We start from the raw sequence: 13,092 nt of genomic DNA, 5'->3' as shown, positions 1-13,092 counted from the left end.
AGGTCATTGAACTTTGGACAGAGAGAGTAGAAGAGAATAGAGCCAGAAAGTCTTTGCTGTGATTCACACTTAGCGAGTGACAGCTTGGGAAACAAATGTGAAACACATCCGAATAATATATGGAAAAGAGACACTTAAGCTGGTTTTCAGTTCTCTACATCAGTGTTCGCAAACGAAGGTCAGCATTATCACTTGCTATGCCAATATCACTTGGCAATGTCTTAGAAATGAAAATTCTCGTGCTCCACCCTAGACCAACTGAACCAGAAACTGTAGGACGGAGTATAACAAACTGTTTTAACAAGCCCTCTAGGATTCTGTTGCACAGTAAAGTTTGAGAACCACTGCCCTATACAGCATCAATGCATAACTTTACCTATTTCCAAAACAATTTTCTGTATGTCTTAATTTCTGAACCATTTCCAATCATTAATAATTGCAAAAAAAAATCTCAAAAAAAATTAGTTAACTTACCAAATTGGGAAAAACTTTTTGTCTGGCCCTATTCTCTATTTTGTTAGGCCAAACCATATAATAAATCTATTTTTATTGCAACAACAATGAAGTAAGTCAAGCTAAAGGTAGCAATTAACTATCCTCCCCTAATATCACTTGAGTAAAATAATTTTACGTTTTGTAAAAATGAAACTACAGGCATACCTCTGAGATATTGTTCGGTTCCAGACCACTGTAATAAAGCAAGTATAGCAATAAAGCGAGTTGTCATCTTTTTGCTGGTGGAGGGTCTTGCCTTCCATTTGTAAAAAACGTAACACCTATGGAGTGAAATTAAGTGAAGCGCAATAAAATGAGGTAGACTGTATAGGTAAGAAAAGAGTATTGTCAAAGGATTTCGTTTAACCTTCTTTAAAAATAAAACAGCTAGCCTCACCCTACCATTTACATTTTATAAATATTTTGTGTCATCCCAACCTTTGCAAAACAGCTTTATACCATTGCATACTGATATGGCTGTAGCCCATCACTTTAAAGGTTAACCACAGAGATTTTACATAGCCAGATCTATTCGAAGTCATTATCAGAAGGTCTCTAAAGACATACAAGTTACAAATTCGGGGAGGGAAATTTCTTCCCTGTCTACATTTAAATTTTCACATTTGCTGTACTGGATTTAACTGCCAAGTTTTGATAACATCCAAGATATTTGGTAGAGTCCAGGGAGCATTATAAGGAGCTTTCTAGAAAGTGATGTCATATATCCTTACAAGGGAAATGAATCCAAGAACCAAACTCAGTCTTGGCAGTTAGGGAAGACATAATTTTCAAACATTTCACTTTAAAATGAAGTTTGTTCTCTAGTTGCTGACAAAGTGTTTAAGGAGGGTTAGTGTCCTTGCTTCCAGGAAGGCTTCACACAAGGCTCTATTAAGAGACTAAGAAAGGATTAAATCATTTTTCTCTCTTTCTTTTTTAAACCGTGTGTTATTAACTGCTTTTAACTAGATTGATGTTCTGTCTACTGAAAGAAAGCAGAGGTGGGCTCTTAAACAAAATACATTTAAAGCTTATTTGGGTTTTCTGAAAAATGAAGCACAACATGAAGCTAGATTTAAGATTTAACAAATTCCTCCCTTTTTTAGAAGAAAACAGTGTTGAAAAGTGGGAGCTAGGGCAGTAAAGGTTTTTCCCTCTTGAACATCTTAAGAAGGAGGATGTGGCAATTAGCCATTTTCCCAGGGGCTTGTCAAAATGATCGTTGGACTTTTTTTCCCCTCCTTTTAAAGAATGAGAGAAGGGAGAGAGTAACTGTGGCCGTCTGGTTTTGTCATCTTTGAAATCTGGCCCAGCGATTTGTTTTTAGGGAAGTTTATTAGACTGATTTGTAGATGTAATCCTTCTAGTCTTTAGCTATTAGAAGGGCAAATTTTTCAGTAAACTAACTTTGCCTTGCTGAAACAGACATCACCCCAGGATCATTTTAGAGTTGATACGACTAGAGCAAATATTTGGTATTTAACAATGGAAAAATAAAAAATGAGGAAGAGGAAAAAGATGACAAGAAGGGCACAAAGCAGGGGCAAAAAAGAAGGAAAGAATTAAGTCTTATAAATGTAATTTTATTTCAGCTATAAGGAAGCCACAAATGTTAATACTATTAAACATCAGGTAATACAAAGAAAGTATAATATTCCATAAAGTTAAGCAGATCGGGGTTCTAGCCCCGAAGCAGTACTGTATAGAAATTGAGAGCTTTGCAATCAGTTGGATTTTTGGGAGTTCAGGCTTTGCCACTGTGAGCTTGCAGTAGGTCAGTTAACTAAGAGTTTCCCCATATATAAAATTAGGATAATAGCACACCTGCTGTGTTGTAAGGATTAAATGAGATGATGAATGTAAAGCACCCGTGTCACAACTTTTTCTTTTGTAAGTGACATGAACAGGAATTCAAATAACCTATACAAAACGGGGCTGTGTCGTTTACATAACCTCAAAGACCAGGGGTAGTTCAAGCTTCAGAGACATCGAACAGCCCACATGATGTCATCAGGACTTGGTTTCTCTTCTTTTGGTTCTGCTTTTGGTAGCCTTGTCTCATCTGCCCACTAGGTCAAACGATGGCTGCAATATCTGTAGCTCTATACCTTCTGGTTCAAGTCTTGCAGAAAAGAGAGAGCAACATTCCTAGTAGCCCAAATGTTAGCTCTGGTTAGCCCAGCTTGAATCAATGAACTGTGTCTGTGGCCAAGACAATTGAGTAATTGGTCACATATGCTCTATCCTTAAAGCCAGAGTGGAGTTTGCTTCACCTAAATCACATGTGTCCACTATAACTGGGAAATGCCAAGTGTATAATCAGAAATTGCAAATCACAGAAAGTACTTTTGATAAGGAGGGCAGAGTGAACCAAGAAGAGGAGCAAACGTATGAATAAATGGATAAACAAACTGTGGTATATTCAGCATGGGATACTACTCAGCAATAAAAAGGAATGAATAACTGAAATATGCAACAACATAGATGAATCCAAAAATAATTATGCTGAGTGAAAGAAGCCAGATCAAAAAAAGAGTTCATCCACTATATTGTTCCATTTTTTGTAAAATTATAGGAAATGCAAACTAATCAATAGTGACAAAAGGCAGATCAGTCATTGCTTAGGTCTAGGGAAGGGAAAGAGTAATAGAAGCATGAGGATGCTTGTGGAAATGATAAATATGTCCTTTTTTTCTTTATTGTGGTTATGGTTTCTAGGTATATACATATGCAGAAACTTATCAAATTGGACACTCTAAATATGTGCAATTTATTGTTTGTTAATCGTAAATAATAGTGAGGAGGAGAGAGCGAGTGATCCAAACACTATCCTGTTTAATGGCATTTGAAACTGTTATCTGACCGTCTGTACAAGTATGAATTTTCTAACAGTGTTGTAAGTGTAGGCTTTCTGTAAGTATAGCTATGTAGAAGCCACACCACTTAACCCACAGGTAGTTTCTAGCCTCAGGGCTAAAGAAGAGGTTAATAAAAACTATGATTTCTCTCCAGAGTGAAAAAGAGTGTAGCAGTGGGCAATAATGAGTGAGCCATGCTTGAAACCTACTTGACCCTATATAAAATACTGACCTGGTATTAGGTTGGTGCAAAAGTAATTGCAGATTTTGCAATTATCTTTAACCTTTTAAACCTCAATTACTTTTGCACCAACCTAATAAATCTAGAACATACTGTTAAAGTAGCTTGCAGAATTCAATAAATGTCAGCTCCCTTATCCCTCCTCCTGCTCGATGTGAAAATGATCCAAAAAGTTAGAAATATTGTTCATTTCATATGTTTACTGAATATAAATATTGCCTGTTTTTATACTCCTGAAATGTAGGCTATCCGTGCAATTAGAGGTGCTTTGCCTCTAGGCAGGGAGAAGCTTGCTGTGGGCCAGACATCCTGTTTCTTTGGGCACCCTGACACTCAAAGCTGTTAGGTAGATCACAGTTAGAATTGCTTTCCAGAACTCATGACAATTACCTATCCTCAAATTCTAGTTTAATTGGAAGACATCAGAAGTGCTAAATATTCCAATATTACCTCTCCCACACCTAGACATAGGTGTGGGAGAGGTAATAGCCTTTTACAAAGGCTACTTTTGTTGTTGAAAAGATATTTTTATTACAATAACAAAATTTTAGCAACATAGCCTGCTAAAAAAGGTATTTCCTATGTTTGGATAATTCAAATCATTTAAAATAGGCCAATTGTTAAAGTTGTAGGTACCTCTCTGTATGCCTTCATGCTTTGTTCCTTCATTAACGTCTATCCACCATTAGGCACCATGGAGTAAAATGTTCCAGCCCTCCTTTATGTTGTATAAATGTTCACAAAAATTTTAGCATGCTGCAATGTAAAGACTATAGGATTCGAAGTAAAATAAACCTAGTTTTGAATCTGAGCTCCACTATTTGTTATAAGACAAAGAGAATGATTCATCTTCTTGAGCTTTACTTTCTTCATATGCAAAATGGGCACATCTCATGGGGCCTTTCACGAGGATGCAACGAAACGCCAAATATAAAACTGCCTCACAATAGTTGGCACTTAACAGGCGATGAATAAATGTTAGTGTTATACTTTCCATTCCAGCACACCATGACTATAAAAGTCATGGAAAAATACTTTGATGATAATGCATCTAGAAAGGCAGAAATCTAAGTTTATAATGATCAAGAGAAATAATCTGTCTTCAAGGAGAGGAACTACAACATTTAGAAAAAATGAAGGGAGAAAAATAAAGATTTTTGTTGGAAGATTAGCAGCCCCACTTAGAAAAAAATTTGATGTATATATCCTACTGTATTTCATTATAAGTATTACTTAACATTCAAAACGTGAAGGGTCAGTAGTAGCTATTATGAATAAAACACATGTACTTTGTGCTCTGTCCAGAGTTTCCTGTAAGAACAAAACACATGAGCACAGATTATTATTTATCTACTTTCTATACCTTATATTTACAAGTACAACTATAAACCTCAATTTATTTTATCAGAGATACTCAAGCAGTTTTAGGATTGGGAGCTAGAAGTCTTCCTATTCTTATATTTACTTTTCAAATATTTCATTCAAGTATTCTTTCAACCAATATATGTTTGGTGTCTACAATGTAGCAGGCACTGTAAGGAACAGAAAGATAACAGACAATGTCTTTGTCCTCAGAGGGCTTAGTATCTATCAGAGGAGAAGAAGGCCTGGCAACAACTCAGAAAGAACTTAGGACATAAAATAAAAGTTTGAATATACTGCTCAGGGGAAGAAGAGGACTTCTAGCTGGGAGAAGTGGAGGGAGTAGGAAATCAAGGCAGGCTACACTGCTTAGAAAAGGCAAGTCAAGAAGTACTTACTGGTGACTAATTAAGAGTCTAGCATAGAGTGTTACAGAGAATGCAGAAGTACCTTAACTGGTAATCCCTAGCCACGTGGGATGTGTTTGGCAGAATATGCAAGGTAGGCAGGCTATCTGTACTGCTTCTATAACTTTTGATATATTTATTTCAGATGCCAATTGTTTATTAATAGTAATTCTATAACTTTTTATATATTTATTTCAAATGCATATTGTGTATTAATAGTAATTCAGCTATTGATAGTAATCCGGTCTTTAAAAACAGTGAATCTATTGTGTATAGAGACAAAAGGCAGGTATCTCTCTTTATAGGAGTGGTTTGATAAATAGATAAGAAAAAAAAGAAAAAAAAAATCAGGTCATTTTGTAATAGTCTCTAGTCGTCTGTCAAATTGTAAGTGGACCATCCCATCTTTATGAACCTTGGCTGCCTGGCAATATTTTGAAAGCTAAAATTTTAAATTAGTTATTTGGTTGCTGCCTAAGCCCTTGTTTTCAAAGAATTAATGACACAGTTATGACTGTAGAGTCACATGAAATTTGCGTCTAGTGTTTAAGGTTGGGTCAAGATGTTATATCTAAATGTTGGGCTTCATATGAGTACTAAACTTCTATTAGAAAGGTTAAACATTTTATTTCACAATAGAGAGAAGCTATAAATCCTTAACAAGTTTATTTTTAAATAATCTTCAGAAATCGTTTTTGTTTATATCATAAGTGCATTAAATGTGAAGTAATTTATTTCTTTCCCTAGAATCAAGTTTCCAACTTTCCCACCTAAATTAACCTCATTCCCCAAGTTCCTTTTGTATCTGATTCACACCTTCTACTGTCTTACAAATAGATATCTCAGCGTTTTTTGCAAGTCATGTACTTTCAGTTCTGATTTAGGCACGTCTATATGGTGCATTCAAGTGACACCCAAGCCAGCCAAACACAACAGGCTCAAATTGTATCATAATTAAGCCTGAGGGTAGTGATCTGTTTTATTCAAAACAAAGAATTAATTGAAATGAGAAGCAGCTTGAAGACAGACTGAAAAGACAACAGAGGAAGGACAGAAGAAAAAATTATCATGGTTTTTAAGAACTTTCTCTTTTTCTTACAGAATACACAGTTGTTAATTAAATGTTCTCTTCACCCATTTTGGGGAGGGGGGTAAAATACTCTAAAAATTATTATATAACAAGATTACAAAAGGTTTAGAAAAGAGATAAAGAAAATCACCCATAACTCTACAACGCCAATACAGTAACTTTTATCATTTTGGAGTATTACTTTCTAGCCTTTATTTCATCTTCATATATGTTTTAATAGTGTACAGGTCATTTTGTATCATGCTCTTCACTTATGGTTATCATAAACACTTGTTCCTGTTGTCTTCATGACTATTTACTGGCATCCTAACAGGCTGTAACCTGTATTTCATGGGCCTTCCCCACCTCTCTGCAAAGTCTTCTTTAAAGTGTGCCTAGGAGTCATTGCAGGGAGGGGGTTCCTCACTTGTGCTGCTCTCCACGCAGCTGCCATATGTGTTTTTTAATTACTCTTCTCCGTTGCTGGAAACCACCATATTTTCAGGCAAGCTGAGTCTGAATACACTGATACTGCCATCAGTTCCCCTGGATACTGTTGACTTCCTAGATAGGACTTCTGCTTTATTTTATCCTGTCAAATCACCTCCCTTGACTTCACCCACTGATGCTGCATCCTAAAGGGTTCCTACTTGCAGAAAGGGAAAATTAGACTGGGGGCCAACAAAGGCCATCAGGGCTCCAGCAACAGGCACACACTTTTCCTAAACTACATTTAATTACATTTATTTTTAGCGATAAAAAAGATGTTGTATCTAAATGTTGGGCTTCATATGAATTTTTTTGAAAAATCTTTATTCCAGGTAACATTATTAACAAGTGGCAAAGCCACTTAGTATATTCTTAGCAAGTCACTTAACCTGTTTGATCTCGATTTTTCTCATCTATTGATTGGGATCATACTTTCTACTTTGCAGAGTGATTATCAAGGAGTAGAGGCATGCTTGTATAACTCCCAGTACCATATTGATATTGATAGTTAAATTTGTTATTATTTATTGTTCATATACTAGAAGTAAACTTAATTCACATGGTGTACCTCATCTTCAAAGTGGCAAACTGAAACTATAGACTAAGAATCAAATTTTTACCTCTATTTTGCAGTTTTGATTTAGCAATTTAAGAAAAATTCTTGAACTCAAAATTCATGTCATAAAAAAGACATTTATTGAATTAAATGAGAAAAATTTTTGACTTTCGTATACTTGAAAATAAATAGCTTTAAATTAGCTTTAACTTTTTTTTTTTTTAAAGTAAAGGGTCCATTTCAGCCACAAGATATTCATCACAGAACTCACTAAACTCTAGTATAAGCTATTTACTATAGATTGAATATTTATGTCTCCCTAAAATTCATATGTTAAAATCTAACCTCCAGTATGGTGGGACTTTTGGTGTGTGACTAGGTAACAAGAATGGAGTCCACCTGAATGGGATTAATGCCCTTATAAAAGAGACTCCAGAGCTTCCTCCTCCTTTCTGCGTTGTGAGGACAGAGTAAGACCATGGCTGCTATGAACCAGGAAGTTGGCTCTTACCAGACACAGAATTTGCCAGTGCCTTGATCTTGGACTTCTCAGCCACCAGAACTGTGAGAAATAAATTTATGTGGTTTATAAGCCTCCCAGTTTATGGCATTCTGTTGGAGCAGCATGAATAGACTAAGACTCTGTTATATACAGAGTTCAGACAATGGCAAAGTGACACAGCAGGAAAAGCCATGGTTTGGATTTAGAGAATAGAGACACACCCAGGTGAAGACTGGTGTTGGTTATTTAAGATGCTTAAGTCTGCTAGTGGATTTGAAACCAGGACGTCTGTCATTAAAGAAGAAAAACAGGCAGGAACTAGATGGGGTAAGTGGCAGATGGATTTTTCAAGCAGCTGGCAATCAGTGCAGGTCTAGACACGTAAGAAGAAGTCAAGGTCAGGAAAGTCTGATAGTAACACTTGGAACAACAGCTTTTATTTTCATAGTTTTTTAAAAAACATATTATGTGTATAATATTATATTTGTTATATTCATTTCAGGCATACAATATTCACAGAGTTTTTTTGTTGGTTGGTTTTTTTGTTTTGTTTCGGTTCCAAAGAAATTTCTATGTGACTGTGGGATGTCCTACTGAGGATATATAATGGCAACATAGTATAACGGCCTTACACACAAGACAGCTGGGCTCAAATTCCAGTTTTAATACCTATTAGCTGTGTGACTTCGGGCAATTATTTCATGTTTTGGAGTCTCCACTCATTCACTGTAAAATGAGGTGGCTGTGTTAGATCCATGGTTCTTAACCATTTGTGTGTGTGTGTGTGTGTGTGTGTGTGTGTGTGTGTGGTCACTTACCTCTTTTGAGCTGATGAAAAAATGATCGTTTTCTAAAAAAAAAAAATTCACATGAACATCCCCTCAATTTGGGGCACACACTTTGTTTACTGCATTTGAAATCGATTTCCTTTGCATAGAAAACAACTTACAAAAATTTTTCCTTCTCTCATTCTTGTTTATTCACATAGATGAAATAATTTGAAATAAATTCAAAGTGTGAAAATAAATAACAAAGTTAAAATTCTCAAAGCAAATTTAATGAGAAGGCTGCCATTGTTTGACTTGAGGAGAAGAAATTATGGAATAGTCTTTACATCATAATGTTTGTCATTTGTGCTATTCTATCAATGTTTACTTTTAATTTGGAAAGCAACAAGTGAAAGAAAGCCATGACTAACAAATTAGGGTGTGGCAGATGGATAGGCTTATGTCAAGACACTGGATTTCTCTAGGACTCTTTAAGCTGATACAGTTGCATCATTTCCCATGTCCTCAGGTCAATGAATTTGGTCATCTTTGCAAAGTTTGCATCACCAATGCTGTATACATCAGCAAAAAAATGGTTGAAATCTGTATTTTAATTTTAAAGTCAAATGAGTATAACTAACCTTTGGAGAAGTTCTGCAGTGTTTCCAGGTGTCTGTAAAATTTTGCCTTGTGAGAAATTGATAAGTTTCATCACTCTTGAATAGAGCCAGGAAAATCTCCTCCAGTATAGGAAGGGTTGTTCATATTTGTCTGTTTCCAATCTCTTTTCCCACAGTGACAACTTGGCCAAAAGGGCTCGTGGGTTTTCTGTGTATGTGTGTTTTGGTTAGCTTCCAAAATGGAGCCCTCAGGATCTTATGCTGGAAAAAAAAAAAAGCCTTACCTTATTCATGTGATCAAATAAATCAAAACCACAAATGACCTTTTGCCTATGGAATTATTTTAGGAGTGAATTCCAATGAATAATTTCATATTCTGCTTCCATTTCTTGACAAAAATTTCTTTAAAGCCCAATGAGTTAAAGCCCTGAGTCTGGGGAAATTGATGACTTTTGCAGTAATAGACAAAACTTCTTCAGGACTATTGGCAAGGGCTTTGATGCCCATGCAAGGTGATGTAGAAAGCCATGACTCATGGCTGTCTTTCTTCATCAAAGCAGAAAAACCAGATGTGTTGCCAAACACTGCATGTGCACTATAGTTCCAAAATTTTATTTTCAATAGGAGTTTTTACTTGAAGAAGTAACTCTTTACCATTTCAAGGAATTCAGGTCTTGGAGGTTCCCAAAAGGGGCTCATAAAACAAAATTCTTGAAAAATTTTTCACCATATATTTGACAGATAAGCATCAGAAAATGACTGGCACTTTTCTTTTGCTGAATAGAATGGCATAATTGCAAATTCCTCCATGTTCTGATTCAAAATAACAGACGAAATGTCACTAAATCCAGAGCAGAGTATGTCATTTGGCAAAAGCACTGGTTCCATATTGTTGCATTATTCTAAGCCATAATTTAACTTGACTATTTAAAAGCACAAGTCTTGCATGTGGCTCTTTGGCCTAACAATACAATTAGAAATCTCCAGACAGGAAATGTTGGGGCAAATGTAAAATTTGGGGAAATTCCAGCCTTTCCAAGTTGTCTTCTTCTCAAAACAAAACAAAACAAACACAAAACAACAACAAAACCACCTTGTTTACTCATGTATTTTAAGGACAGAGAGATATAAAAGTGTTTCTTCAGCTTTTTACCTGTTAGCTACCATGAGCCAGATTCATGGTGCACAGTAAGCAATCTGGCTTTCACAGCCTGTAACAGTGGAGCAGTGCATATCAAACTAAAGGATGCCATGCTTAGAAGCACTTTCTTTCTTTCAATTTCAGCTAGATCCAATATAAACAGATATCTGAAAACACAATGTCAAGAATAATTATCATTTTTAATGGTTGGGTAAGGAGGGCAAGATTAAGAGTTATTGCTTCTTTGTTTCCAATTTCCAAGTTTTCCATAAGCTGCTACATGATTTTTAGAATATGAATTACATATTAAAATGAAACAGAATATTGGAAAAAATAAGACTTGCAGAAGTCAAAGAGATTATATGCTATTTGGATATGAGAGCAGATACTTTTCAGAATAATAGTTGTATTGAATGTAATAAATTAAGCTAGCTGTCTTACATATATTATCTCAGTTGATATTCATAATAATCCTGTGAGACAGCTACTATTATTGCCCTCATTTTACAGATCAGGAATTTGAAACTCAGAAAACAAGCGACTTGTCCCATGTCACCCAGCTAGTGGCTGAGTGAATGTTCAAACCCAGGTTGCCTTAACTCCAAAACATGTGTGCTTAATTACGACACAAATGTGAAGGAATCAGTGATGCAGGTGAGAAAATCAGCAGAGTAAGCAGAATTCCTAGCCAAAGGGTAAATGTGAGAGTTTCATTGGGGTGGGGGTGGGGGGGTTAATTTAAAGAGAAATGAATAAAAGTATCTTTGGAGAAGGTACCATGTTACAAACAAATGCGGCTCCCTTTGCTCTAAATCTGTATTCCCTGTGGGAACAGAGTCCCAGAGAGCAGTTTCCAGGCTCTCAGCCCTATGTGGAAAGGTGCTGGCGTGGGTAATAAGTAGATAGCCATCAGCTGTGGTTAGTTGGCCATCAGCTGTAACCAGTTAGCCAATTAGCCACTGATATAACTTCCGCGTCTGCATTGGTTGTTCGGTTGGTTGGTTGGCAGGCAGAGAAGCAGACAGCAGGTTGCAGGTCATGTGGATCCAGCCTCCAGTGAGACTATAGTGTCTCCAGTGGGACTATAGTGTTATGACTCCCCTGTCTATGGCTCCGTGGGCATTCCTTTTTGGCCTAGCCATATCCTGCGTTCTTATGTGGGGAGCAGGAGCAGAGACCCCGCAGGCCGCCTCTCAGGACAGATGGCACAGCGAGCAGGGTCCCCCGCACAACACTCCCAAAGTGTCTTCTGATCAGTGACTTGGGCTCCACAGTGGGTGTTTATTAGGAATAGAGTACCAGTTCACAATCCAGGTTCTTAAATTTTTCATTACAAACTAGTGAATCTCTTTCATGTCAAACAAGCTCTTGGGGGTTTGAGCCGTATGAGACAATTTTTCTGAGACTTGATCACATCATCTCCTTCTCTGATTTCCTTCTTTTATTCACCCCTCTATTCTCCCAGCTTGGCACAGTGTCGGCAGTTAGTAAGTACCAAGTAACTATCAGTTGACTGATAAAATAATGAATGAGGTTTTGAAAGACTCACCAACTTGAGTTGGTAAACTCTAGTACTCACCAACTTGTTGAAAGCATGCTGCAGGAGAACTATTTAGACAAAACTGATCAGTTACCCCCTTCCCCGCATGCCATTAACAACATCAATTTTGACAATGGGCAGAACTGTCTTGCAATTCCTGCATGGCAAACCTTTGGACAAGCACATGCCTGAATTGTGCAGTCCTTAGTGGTGTGGATACATGCACATCTTTCCATCCCTTATGTCTCTTGGGCCATTTTGCAACCATTTTATGCCATCATTTCCTTATCTTTAGAAAGCTTATTTCTTCCATTGCCCTTGGCCACACTAGAATTTGTTCATTTGAATTCTGACCACTTTGATAATAGGCTGCAATTAATTTGTGCATTTTCTATTAATCCATTCCAAAAAGAAAGAGGGAACTAAATTTTCTTCTCAGTTGCAAACAATTATTTTCCCTTCTCCAATCCCCCAATAATATTACCAAGTAATCTTAGTAACAGATAAGCAAACATACTATTCTGTAGATGTGCAGATATTTTACCTTCCTGCTGAATTATTCTTTAGTAATCCAGTTTTTGCCATTTTTCAATTGTATGTTGGCTCAGCAAGGTGACTCTGCAGGTTTTCTTCTGGGGAAACACCTGTTCTTCCTGCAAATAAAAAGCTATTGCTCTCATTAAATTAGTTCGAATACCCTGGGAGGATTTCCTTCTGTGGCCTTGTTTGTTCCTGAAACAGGTTCTTCTACTGAGCTTTCTCACCTCTGCAGCTTTGGTGAAGGGAAATACATTTTGCTGGCAATTTTTTCAGTTCTCAATGTATTAATAGCCCTGTTTTCTTACTAGCGCTGGCATAAACTCTTGTCATGAGTGAAAAAACAGATAGCCTTGAATACCGGCCTAAAGATAGCATTTGCCTTGGGAACAAGTTCTAATAATTCTCTCTATAAATGATTTCTATAAAAATGCAAAAGCAATCTTGACTGACAGAGAATACAGTTATTTAAGTGTTAAACCATATAAAAATGTCCTGATGAGCTCAA

General features: G+C 36.6%; 1 long non-coding RNA gene across 1 annotated transcript; it reads right to left on the bottom strand.

Annotated features, from left to right (window-relative positions):
* Nucleotides 1-9,060: 9,060 nt before the first annotated feature.
* LOC141568823 (uncharacterized) lies at nt 9,061-12,817 on the bottom strand. Its single transcript, XR_012492038.2, has 3 exons — nt 12,592-12,817; nt 10,520-10,674; nt 9,061-9,627 (listed from the first exon to the last, which is right to left on the bottom strand). It is a non-coding gene; the product is annotated as an uncharacterized LOC141568823 (long non-coding RNA).
* Between the last annotated feature and the right edge of the window lie 275 nt (nt 12,818-13,092).

This window comes from Rhinolophus sinicus, chromosome 1 (genome assembly GCF_057876585.1).
Source record: "Rhinolophus sinicus isolate RSI-liver-muscle chromosome 1, RSI-T2T, whole genome shotgun sequence".
Classification (NCBI taxonomy): Eukaryota; Metazoa; Chordata; class Mammalia; order Chiroptera; family Rhinolophidae; genus Rhinolophus; species Rhinolophus sinicus.
The sequence above is the reverse complement of the archived record's forward strand: the minus strand, read 5'-3'. Positions and strand labels throughout refer to the sequence as shown.